At 35.0% G+C, this 12962-nt stretch overlaps 1 non-coding gene across 1 annotated transcript; it reads right to left on the bottom strand.

Moving 5' to 3' along the window:
- Positions 1 to 593: 593 nt before the first annotated feature.
- Positions 594 to 700, bottom strand: LOC111730187. Its single transcript, XR_002776575.1, has one exon. It is a non-coding gene; the product is annotated as a U6 spliceosomal RNA (small nuclear RNA).
- Between the last annotated feature and the right edge of the window lie 12262 nt (positions 701 to 12962).

Below are 12962 nucleotides of genomic sequence, written 5' to 3'. Positions count from 1 at the left end.
ATATGTAGAAAAAAACAATTTAAGCCAGTATTTAAAAATTATACTTTAGGGAGTTTGTAAATCAACAAAAATTTATTAAATAGAAGATTCAAAGCCAGGAAACTGCAGAAAACTACATATATTAGGAAGGAAAATGGTTCCCTTAAATTCTAGAATAATTCTCAATAAATAACTTAGAAGAGACGATAATAGAATGTGGGTTCTTCCTCAATACTTCACAGATTTTCACATTTCAGCACAGTACTTATGTGGGTGGAGAATGAAGAGGAAGCAGCAGTGTTCCTGTTCTTCCTTAGATGCTTTAGTCTCTGCTTGCTGACTTTTAGCTTTCTATTTTCTCCAGATTTTTCTTTTCTTTCTCTGTCTGACTGTCCATCTTCTTTCTCCTTCCCTTTGCATTTTCCTGTGGGACTGTTCTGTCAGCTACTTTGCAATGTTTTTGATGCTTGATGCAAATTGTAATCAATGTTATTTTTTATTCCTTTTTCAAACATACATTACCCTAAATCACTTTTTCTAGGCTAGAGATAGTGCCAAGTACTTTTTATTTTTTCCCCATCTTTCTTGAAACATAATAGACAATTAGTTGCTTAAAAAATATGGAACACTTCACGAATTTGCATGTCATCCTGGCGCAGGGACCATACTAATCTTCTCTGTATCGTTCCAATTTTAGTATATGTGCTGCCAAAGAGAGCACTGCCAAGTACTCTTAATGGTAATTCTCTCTTGTAATGCTTTCTCAAAACTAAAATGGAAATATACTGCTAGGAACATAGCAGCAGAATGTATTTCAGCATCACACTGATTTAGGTGTGTGCTATCTTATGGAAAGTGAGTTAATTGTTCTCAGCCTCAGTTTACCTTTCCCTAAAACTAGTATAGTAATAGCATATGTTACATAAGGAGTTTTGTTTAGAATCAAATACAGTAACATACATAACTCCATGGCACAGTAAGAAACATGGAGCAAATCAATGTTAGCTCTGATAATGAGAATGATAATGAAACTAGATACAGAAAATTCACAGTCAAGTTTCTGATACCTACAAAATATTGTTGTTTAATATTATTTTACTATGCTATTAGATCAATAAGAACCTTCCACACTGAACAAAAACAAATAAACAAAAACTCAAAACAAATATGCTATGTTTGATTTATCTGTTAAGTAAATTATATTATCTAACATGATATTGGAAATTATCCAAAGTCTGTCCTTGTGGTTATAGTCCAATATCCAATATTGTCATGCATTTTCTATATGATGAAATGTGACGCTTACTCTCAGCCTTCCATCATTTGGTCTAACTCAGAAATATAGCATCACTCCACTTATTTTTTTCTTGTAGCTTGAAGTTATTTTCTCATTGTTCATTTTCCAGACAGAATAATTCAGACTTTATCAAGTAATCCATACAATATTAGTCCTCACTGATATACTTTTAGTTTAATTAGTGTGGATACATTTATTCTTTGCCTGGCCATCTGAAATAAATGCTCCCACTCATTTACTTCCTTCCAAAGCACATATGGTGTTTTTCTAATAGTCCTTTTCCCAAGGCACTGACATATCTTGACAGACTTCCCCTACCCTTATCAAAAGTAAAGGTTCTTAAACTATTTTGGCTGACAGATGTTTTAAAAAATCTGATGAAAAAATAGACATTTTCTCTGGAAAAAAAAAAAAAAACCCGCACACACGTTGCTATGGACTAAATGTTTGTCTCTTCACCAAATTCATATGTTGAAATCCTTACTGCCAAGGTGATGATGATATTAAGAGGCGGGGAATTTGGGAGATGATGAGGTCATGAGGGTGGAGTCCTCATGAAGGGGATTAGTGCCCTTATAAGAGAGACCTCAGAGAGGGCTCTAGCCCCTTCCACCATGAGAGGATTACACAAGAAGTCTGCATCTTTAAAGAGAGCCTTAACTGGCACCCTTAGCTTGAACTTCCAGACTTCAAAACAATGAGAAATAAATCTTTTTGTTTATAAGCCACTTAGTGTATTATATTTTGTCATAGCACCCCAAACAAAGAAATCATTCAGTTGTCAAGTGCTGCTTCTTCCTTTCCTTTTGCCTCTTCCCTGCCCCCCACCCCAGAAGTTATGCATTTCAAATTCCATCCCTTTAGATCTCATGAACCTTCAAATTTCTTCCTGTGGTCCATGCTCTGATCTATCAGGCATAGTTTTAGTATTTCTAGACCTCCTAGGATGACTTAGCCTAGGTTTGGATCAACTCTAGGCCAGTTCTAGTCTCCAATTTTTCTCTTCCATAGTGGTTCCAGGATTCTTCTGCTTACTGCTTACTCCTTGATTTAGGAGGTATTGGATTGTAGTGTGAGAGATCATAAGTTGAATTTTGCTGTTTTTGCTTTTTGTCTTCAAATTTGCATGAAGTTTAGCAATCTCTGTCTCTGAATTATGCTGAAGGTGTTGTTTTGGTATAGTTCCATTTTTCCTTCTTTGTTGATCTCTGTTGTTTTTGGAAAAAATATTGAGAAATAGGGACAAAGGTACTCATCCTTGTCAAGAACTATTTGGAATTCCTCAGAGATAATTCTGCTACCAGTGTGAAGAGCAGATTGAAAGAAAGGCTGAAAAATGGAAAGACTAAATAAGAGGCCATTTTAATAGTGTAAGTAAAATATAATGAGGGCCACACTTTGTAAATGGAAAGGGTATGGTGTGTTCAGATGATATTAAGAATTTGGTAAGTGGTAAGCAACATAAGGAGAGAAGGGTAACCCCTAGGTTTCTGGCCTGCCATTGAATATCATTATGGTAGAACCATTCTAATACAAGGAAAACAGGATGAGGGCTAATTTGGGCAGATGGGCAGTATAACTAGAGGAAATTTAATGAATTCATTTTCAGAATGGAGAATTTGGGACGCTTGGGAAATATCCAAGAGGATTTGCTCCCTGGGGTTTAGATATAGCACACACACACAAAAATGTTGGAACTAAAGAAAGAAATCTCGACATCTACAGTATAAAGCTGAGAGATCAAGCTGTGTTCATGTATGAGGTTTTTCACGAAAAAGAAGAGTAGAAAAAAGAAGAGTAGAAGAAAGAATGCCAGAATAAAAATTTAGGAGACACTTCCATTGATGGTGTAGTCAGAGGAAGAAGAGACAGTGGAGAGACCTAGAAGAGAGAAAGAAATCAGTGAGGCAGTGGGGAAAATCAGCAGAGGCCTGTCTTGGAAGCTGAGGGTACAATCAGTTTCTTGATTGGAATGTAGGTCCATCTTGTGAGTATTGAACATAAAATAAAAGGGGAGTGAAGGTATGAACATCAAGTTGCTTGAAGGCTGAAGATTTTTTTAGCATTAGGAGGTCACCTGCAAAGAATATTTCTTATAGTTTGGTGAGGGTGAATATCAGATTACAATGGATCAAGGAATGAGTAAGAGATGAAGAATTGCAGGCAGTACAAATCTCTTATATATAGTGCCTTATCTATTACAGTCCTTAAAAAATGAAATGAGAGCAGTAGTTAAAGTAATACACCTAATAATATTCTCATAACATTTGACACCCCTGGTCTGTGGCACCTTTGACTATATGTGTATATACCCTATTCCCACTTTAAATCAAAAGGTCCTTTATGTAAGGACATGTATCTAAATCATGTTTGTATCACTTATGATAAATTTATTAAGACTTTGTTGCCCAAATGAATGAACCAATGAAAGACTCAAAGAGCCAAAATCCAATGCTTCCAAATCTCAAGCATAATACTTTGTCCCTGTTTCCAGGTGCCACTGCCTGTAGGAATGTTTAACCTCTGATTTGCAACAACAAAGAGATGCTGACTCATAGTTTATATTATGAGATGTGAATGACAGTCCTTGTCAGTCACAGTAGAGGAGCTATTAGGGTGTACAGAGGACTCTGACAATCTGCTGAGATATGTAAATGGACACTTTGACAGCCTTCCTCCAAAAGGGGCTTTCAAACCCTATTGTCCTTCACCATTTATCTGTTGTACAAATAAAGAAATACTTTTTTCAAATGTAACTCCCCACAGGCACTTTTTTAATTTTATTACTGCTCTCTGCAGTGCTGCCAGGCAAATATCCTTTGAGCCTATTTTGATTAATAACAGTTTATACTTATTGTTTGATTTCCAAGCCAATCTCAAAGTGAGACTCCAGTGCAGATCTCCAGATCTTCTCCACATCAGCTCTGTTTTGAAAGGGAGCCTCTGATGGATATAGGTTTCAGAGAACACACCACTGAGCATGAATACAAAAGCAACAGCATGTATACAGAGCCATAGAAAGGAAGAGAAAACAACCCAGAACAAATGTGCCAGAGCTTAGTTTCTAAGAGGAAAGAACCAAAGGATAAATGTGTCCCAAAATACCCAATGCGAGATTTCACAATTCCTTTGACTTTCACTCCAGTTGTGGCTTCCTATATAGGCCAACAATTTTTTCGAAAGCCAGATAAAGAAGTACAATAGGAATGTTTTCTGTTAGACTTGTAATCCAAATACCAAGACATGCTCGATTTCTCCAGCTGGCTGTAGTGGCCATATCCTTAATATTTAAGTGAAATTGGCTCAAATTCCTCAAATTCTCTATGATAATTTGGGTAGAGATATGATGGGCAAGCTTACATTTCTATATATCATTTCAGTTTAATTCTTGATCTTCATTGCAAGCTATATTTCCAGTGCGTGGAATCCTTTGTTTTATACCCTACTGCCCTACTGAGTCACGCCAGATATCTTTATCCTCCCAAATTCCTCCAACCCAAGGTGATGTGTACATCAGATTTTACTTAAGAATTTAGAGACAATAGGGGGAGAAGTAAGTTTACTTAGCTACATAGCAAGACACATAACTTAACATTTACTACTGATATCTCTGGCCTTAAAAGTCCTTAAATTTACCTTGGGCCTTTTGGGCCATTTTTTTTCTACTAGGATTTCAGCCTTGCACATATTGCTGCCTCCACCCCTTTCCCCTCAGACCAAGTTCATCCACCCGTAGCTCCCACCCAAGGTTTCAGATAATTTCTGTTGCAGAATGGTTTAGCTAGCCCTCTGTTTTATCACAAACCATCTGCTCATGCCCAAAGGGTCTCATTCTCATATTTATGACCAAACATGACTCTGCTTGCCCTAGAAGAAGTTCTGTGCCAGCCCTTAAAGTAATACAATTTTTCCTACCTCTGCTACTTCAAAATAAAGCTTGCATGCTTAGGCTCTACATTATGGAAATTTTATACTTATGTCATCACATTCTCATAAAAAAATAAAAGTATAAAAAATAACAATTTATTTTACTTCTTTTGTACCCAAAGTGTTAGGCAGTTAGGTAGACTTGAGCGATGGGGAAATGATGGCCCATCCCAGCGACCTCCCTTAGGACCTCTCCAAAACACTCATTTTACAGTTAGAGCTAATCATTACATCCTGAAATAACAGGCAGTAAAAACCAGAAAACTAACCACTGGTTTAGTCCAGCCACAGTGCTTGCGCAGTTAGTATGTATACTGATCTTCTTTAACTTTAGCATCATTATACCATCATTGTAATGTCGTACATATGCCTGGAAGTTCATGATAACAGAGTATATCCTGGGTAACCACATGCACAGTAAATAAAGAGTTATATAACGGTATATCGTCAAGCAAAATGACCTTATATGCCAATCATCTAGTACCTTCCCTATGCCAAAACCACCCATCAAAAGCCAATATTAGGTTTACTTCCCGATTGTCTTTACTAGATTACGTATGGTTTAAGGAGATGTATATGGGTACTAATTTGAAAAGGGATGGACTCGTGATGGTTAATTTTATGTGTCAGCTTTTTTTTAACGTGTTCACTAACATTTAATTTCATCTATTTTAATGTAAGCAAATTTTTAGCAACTCAACAACAAAAATACTTGGTATGTTTTGAATCTTATTTGAAGACACATATTTCTATTAAATAAAAGGTTTTCTTAAATACCTTTTAAACCTACCATACCTTAACATGTCACATAAAGTTGGATTCAGATTGTTAGTGCTGGGAAGACTGGCCTCTCCTCTCAATCCTCACATTATCCTCACCATGTATAATATATGATTTTAAATTTTTAAAAAATGGGGTGCCCATGTATTTGGTCAAACATTGTTCTGGGTCTGTCTGGCTGTGCTTTTTAATGAGATTAACATTTGAGTCAGTAGACAGATTAAAGCAGATTCCCCTCCCTAACATGAATAGCCCTCATCCAATTGGTTGAAGACCTGAATAGAACAGAAAGGCTAAGTGAAAGGGTGTTACCCTGGCCTGACTGCTGAGCTGGAACATTGGCTCTCCTGGTTCTCTGGTCTTTGGACTTGCACTGGAATTTACACTAGCCACTGGAACAACCTCATGACAGTGTTGTAATTCTTTTTCAACTTTTCTCCTTACTCCTATCCAAATCACACATCCACACTCAAAATTTCCTCCAGATTCCCATAAGTTAAAAAGCCAGCTTCCCCAGAATGTCTATTTTAACCAAAAAGTGTTAAAAAGCCCTGCAATGTAACAGCTGAAGATTTCACCACTATTTGATCTCCCCAAATAATGTGCTATGGACTTTCTCTTTACAACATTATTAACTCTAGATTTCATTGCTCACTGCATTCTGTTTTTGAGCATTTGACTTACAATGATCCCAAGTGATTGAAAAAGGGGAGAGAAAAGAAAAGAAGGGAGAGACAACCTACATGAGGCCATTTAATAGGTGTCAGCAAAGTCTCCATACACAGTTAGGCATCACCTGGACAAAGTCAGACAGTTTTTGATGGAAAATTTAGCTGGCATTGACAAGAACTGCTAATGAGGCTCCCCAGCATCAGGAACACAATGAGCTGGCTCAAGTGGCACCAGTGGCCTGTAAGCTTTGGCTTATTTCCCACGCTGCTTTCTGGAACAGGAGACTGAGAGTGTTCAGCAGTCTCTTGGTGATATTTCTAATATAGTTTGCCAATTTGGAAGTCAAAAACTGAATCTTGTCTCTTTCTCTTTGCATTCCTGCCATGTCAGCCTAATTCTCTAGGCAATGTGCATGCTACTGACTGAGGAAAAGATCATATACAGAAAGTCCATGTTTAAAATATTTTAATGTAATATCTCATTGCACAAAGTATCTACATTTCTCATTGTATACATTCCGCAGTAAGCAGTGGGCAAGTAAGTGACCAAATAAATGAGAAGAAGCAAATTTGAAGACTGGAGAGTTGCCACATAGGTCTGTATAGTTAATGAGGTCTTTTAAAATTCATCTCCTCAATTATTTGGTTATTTCTGTTTTCTAGTCTCCAAACATGTTTTCTGTCTCTTTACATGCCCTTTGGGACTATAGAAAAATTCACAGATAATCTTAGATGGCTCTTGCTACAGGGTCTAATCTTCAAGATCTTTTTAGGAGAGTTTCCTATCTATCTGGTAGATATTTGAAACAATCTATGTGAGTAAATCAAAAACCACTTGTCTGGTTAGTGATCTTAGTCTTACCCCCAAATTTCCAACAGAGCTTTGGTTATCATCTGGCAGGTGGGTATGTGTCTGTTGGGGCAGATAGAATAGAGCTGAATGAAAGTAAAAAGAACTGGCTGTGGAGAGAATAGGGAGGCTTGGAAGTGGTTTGCCTGGTTGATACAGATATCAACCATCACAAGAGCTGGCAGCCTGCAAGCTCCCCTTGTTCTTTAGTGTCCTGAAGATTAGGTGTTTTGCAGTTTCTATGTGTACATGACTCATTCAATATTAACTCAGCAATATTTTTCAGCTATAGTGCCAGCCTCTGTTCTAGATCTCACATGCTAGTGTTTGTGCACACATATACTGTGACTTTATTAGGCTGATCCTTCTGTTCTGCACTAACATGAGCATCTTGGTGTGCAGAAAATATTGTTTCTTAGGATTCAACAATCCCGGATTCTTTTCCATAAACTTCCCTTTAAGCGGGTCTATAGTCTATTTAGTGTATAAAGTTTCAATTTTCTTATTGTAAACATGGATATTTGTTCAGTAGCCTAATGGTTAAGTCCTTGTAAAGAGTAAACAACAATGCATTAAAATGCTCAAAGGAGAATAGACTCAAATGAAAATTTAATAAGGTACCTTAAAAAAATATGGAAAAACAACCAAGATAATAAAAGTGACATAAAGAAAGAAATAAAAAGGATAAAAGAAAAGCAGGGGAATGAAAGACAAGCAAAGAAGGAATAACATGTCTATTATCAGTCACTAAAAAAGAAAAAAATAATAGAACAGAGTTAATATTTAAAACTATAATCCCAAAAAAATTTCCAGAAATATTTTTTAAAAACCCAAATCTACACATTGAAAGAGCTCAAAAAATTATCTAGAAAAATTAACCCACGGCAATCAATTCTGAACTGTATCTTAGGTAAAATTATTAGATTTCAAAGATGAAGACAAAAATCTTCAAGACATGCTGGCAAAATGCTCAATTTATAAAGGTACCTGTCTTTTCAAACCATAGAAATCAAGGCAAGAATGAGACTTCATTTTTTTAAATTCCAGCAACAAAAAAAGTGTGAACCAAGGATTTCGTTTCCAGCCATGCTGTTCATCAAATAACAAGAATATAAAACAAAGCAGATAAACAGTTTTTAATATACAAGAACTTAGAGATCTGAACCCATCAGCCCTTCCTGAGAAATCTATCAGAACACTATTTGGAAAACTATGTCCAAGGTCCTGTTTTATAAGGTTTGCAGTCACACTTATTCCTTTCCATACTGTCCATGGCTCCTTTCACATTAAAGTGGAGTAGAGTAGTTTTCACAGAAACGGTATGTGGCCTCTTAGTCTTATCAAACCCAAAATATTTTCTCCCTGCCCTTTTGTAGGACAAGTTTGCTGACTTCTGCCATCTAGAAGATGAATTTCATCAAACAAATAATGATGAGGAAAACTTGAGAAAAAGGACTGAAGGTAAGCACTTTAAAATATAGGAATTTACTGATAAGACTAAAATAATGTTAGAGGTAGAGTGGAAGACTAATGTGCAACTGTTACATATAGTGATAAAGTAGAAATATGCAACTAAAAATGGAAAGAGAAGGAAAAAGAGAAAAATATAAAATCTCTTTAATATATAGACAATGCATAGGTGCTACAGATTACTTACAAAATAAAACAAAATTTGATAAAATAGGTAGTAAAGTTTTAAATAAGGAACATTCAAAAGGATTAATTCATAGTTACCACTAGACAAAAGTACAGAACTTCCTATATGCTTCCCATTTTTTTAATAAAAGAGCAAACTATATGCAACTTATATAGAATTTTACAGAGCAAACTATACATATGTAATGAGCAAACTATACATATCTCAGAGACTTGAGACCAAACATGCATCACAAAGATTATTGTGAACGAGTTTAATTCAGTGTATTAGTTTACTAGGGCTGCCATAACAAAACACCACAGACTAGGTGACTTAATAAAAATGTACTTTCTTATAGTCTTGGAGGCTAGAAATCCAAGATCAAGTTGTCATCAGATTTGCTTTCTCTTGAGGCCTTTTTCCTTGGCTTGCAGATTTGCTACCTTCTCCCTAGGTCCTCACATTTGCATCCTCTGTATTTCTCAACCTGTCCTAATTGCCTCTCTTTATAAGGATACCAGTCAGATTGGATTAGGGCCCATCCTTACATGCTCATTTTAACTTAATCTCCTTAAAGGCCTAACTTCCAAATACAATTGCATTGTAAATACTGGAGGTTATGGCTTCAATATGAATTTGGGGGGAACATAATTCATCCTGTGATATTCACCTATTAAAAGAAACAGTATTTTCGAGTTGGCTCACAAAATAAAACCCCACTATAGATCCTATTCAAGTTTGAAAGTTCAAACAAACAAATTTTAGAAAAAAATAGAAAAAAAATATATCAAAAAACTGATAAAAGCAGCAGGCCTAGGTGCGTTCACAGGGAAATTCTTCCAAACTTCCAAAGATCAGATAGTCCCAATGATCTATAAGTTATTATAGAGCAGTGAAAAGGAAGAAAAACTCTAATTTCTTTATGAAGAAGGAATAATGCTCTTATTTAAACCAGATGAAGAGTACAAAGGAAGAAAAATAAAGATCAATAGCACTCATAAATACAATGAAAAACTTTCAAACAAAATACTAGTAAGCAGAATTTACCACCTCATTAAAAAAATAATATACCATGACCAAGTAAGATTTATTGCAGGAATGTAAATTTGGTTTAATATTAGGAAATCTATTAATATTTTATACCATATTATTAAATCTAAGAGAAAAATTACAATTATCTTCATAGGTGCTGAAAATATCTTTGAAAAATTCAACACCCATCTATTATTTAAAAATACTTCAAGAAAATAGGAATTGAGACATAAATGCTTTCTTAACTTGTGTGTGTACATGTGTATATGAGTATGTATGTATACCTCACCCCTTCAGCTATTATCTTATTTATAGGGGAAATACTACACACATTGTCACTATTGCCTCTACTAGTTGATATTGCACTAGAATATTAGCCAATATAATTAGACCAAAAAAATCGACAAGAGAATAAGAATGACTATAGAAGAAGTATTATTCCTATTTGCAGATAATATAATAGTATACCTGGAAATTTCCAGAGAATCAGTGATAAAATTAACTCAAACAATAAATTCAATAAACTAACAAAATATAGAATTAACATGCAAAAATCAGAATCCTTCATATACACATATAATAAGTTGTTAAAGGACACCAGGGTAGACGAGAAACCCATTTAAAATAGCATCAAATAAGATAGAATACTTAGAGATATATTTAATACCAAATGCATGAAACCTCTGTGAGGAAAATTGTGAAACACTCCCAAAGTCACAAGGGTGGACTTGAAAAAATGGAAAGACATCTGTTCTTGGATAGAGTGTCTGAATATAAAGATGTTAGTTCTCCCTCAGTTAATTTATAAAATTAACGCAATCTCAATAAAAATGCAAATAAGCTATTTTTGCAATTAGACAATTTGCTATTAAAGTTCATGCGGAAAACAAACATGCAAAAAAGCACTGAAAATATGGCTGAGGAAAATTTATGAGGAGAAGACTAGCCCTTGTAGATATTAAAACATACCGTTACAGAGTTTCTATAATTAAGAGTGTGGTACTGGTACATTGATAGACAGCATTTCAAAATCTGGGTAAACAAAAATTTTTTTATTTGTTTTTTTATTATTTAGAAGATTTATAAAAATAACTTTGATGACTAAAAAAAAAAAAAGGTTACAAGGGCATGTATCAAGAAAAAAAGAAGGAATCTGTGCATCCTGTGCATCTATCCTGGAACAAAAAGTCATTTCTACCAACTCCAGACTTACACTCCATGTAGGTTCTCAGTAAATCATTGCTTTATGTTATGGACAGTAGTGATGGTTTGTCTTCCATGGAAAACCATATTTACAAATAAAAGCCTCTCTCCCTTTCAGGTTATAGCAGAGATACAAAGAATTTTTTAAAAATAAATAATGCTTGGTCAACTAAGGAGCCTTTTGGGGGAAAATAAAAGAGATAAAATTAGATCCACATCTCACTTCATGGTCAAGAACAAACTCCAAATGGATTAGGAAATTAATTGAAAAAATGAAAACATAAAAATAATTACAGAAAACACAAATGAATTTCTCTTTAACTTCATCACAGGGAAAGGCTTTCTAACTATGACTCAATATTCAGATGCAGTAAGAAAAAGATAAGTCAACTTGACAAGATTTTTTTTAAAATTTGCATGAAAAACACTATAAACAAAGTCTAAAGTAAACTAACTGGGAGAAATTATTTGCAATATATACCACAAATGGCTAATATCCCTAACATATAAAGAACTCTTAAAATTAAGGGGAAATATACAAAATCTAATAAAAATGTTTAAAAAGATACAAATAGACAACTCTCAAAAAATGACAAAAAAAATTCTGTTCAAACAGGGAGAAATGCTCCAATTCACTCAAAATGAAAGAATTGCAAATTAAAACAACACTAATGTATCATTTTTCATATATCTTAAATAAATGCCCATTGCTTCTCACTTTGGCCTTTTATTTTCAAGTCGACAAAATCAAGAATAATTCCTAGGTTACCGTCTTGAACAACTACTTTGCTTATTGTTCCCTTCACAGAGATATGGGGATAGGAAAAACACCTGTTAGAAAAGAAAATGTTTTTCTCTCTATCCTCTAGGTTCAATGGCTGGTGCCCAAAAATCTAACTAATAAAAGACAAATGAACAAGAGGAAAAACAGGTTTAATTATGTAAGCATGTACAGAGTTCACCAGGAAAATTTTGCTGTAGGAGGTAGCCAGATGATTGAGGCTTATGTACCATTTTAGGCTAAACTAAGGAAAAGAGGATTTGGGCTTCTGGCAGGAAAGGCAAGTTGTAAGAAGGGGAAGGGAGGAAATGTATGGTAAATAAGAGCTGTCTTATAATACAGCTAGGAGTCTCCCAGGTGATAAGAGTTGTCTCCAGGAGTAGCTCTCTTCCTGGTAAGGAGACATCTTTACAAATAGAAATTTCCTTTACAAGTGGGGAATTCATACTCTATATTTAGATAGGGGAAGGGAAAAGAGTTTTTCCTACCGCTGTTCTCAATTGTCTTTGGCTCAAAATAACCTATATGCCAAAGAGACATATTTTGGAGAATATACAGAGACATTCTTGTACCTTTCATGGCAAATTTAGGAAAGCTGAGGATGAATTTGAGTTACCATTAAAACATGCAAGAGAAAACGTCAACAGTATTTAATACTATTGATCATGTTTTTTCTTAGAATACTTCTCCTGCTAGCTGCCTGGTATTCTTTCTCTTATTAAGTATATTGGCCTCTCCTATACTCTAAATGTGGGAATGTCCTGGGGCTTTGTTCTTGGACTCCTTTTTCCATTTTATCCACTACC

The sequence above is a fragment of the Pteropus vampyrus genome, unplaced genomic scaffold (assembly GCF_000151845.1).
Source record: "Pteropus vampyrus isolate Shadow unplaced genomic scaffold, Pvam_2.0 Scaffold9, whole genome shotgun sequence".
Classification (NCBI taxonomy): domain Eukaryota; kingdom Metazoa; phylum Chordata; class Mammalia; order Chiroptera; family Pteropodidae; genus Pteropus; species Pteropus vampyrus.
Note: the sequence above shows the minus strand (reverse complement) of the source record. Positions and strands in the feature narration are given on the sequence as shown.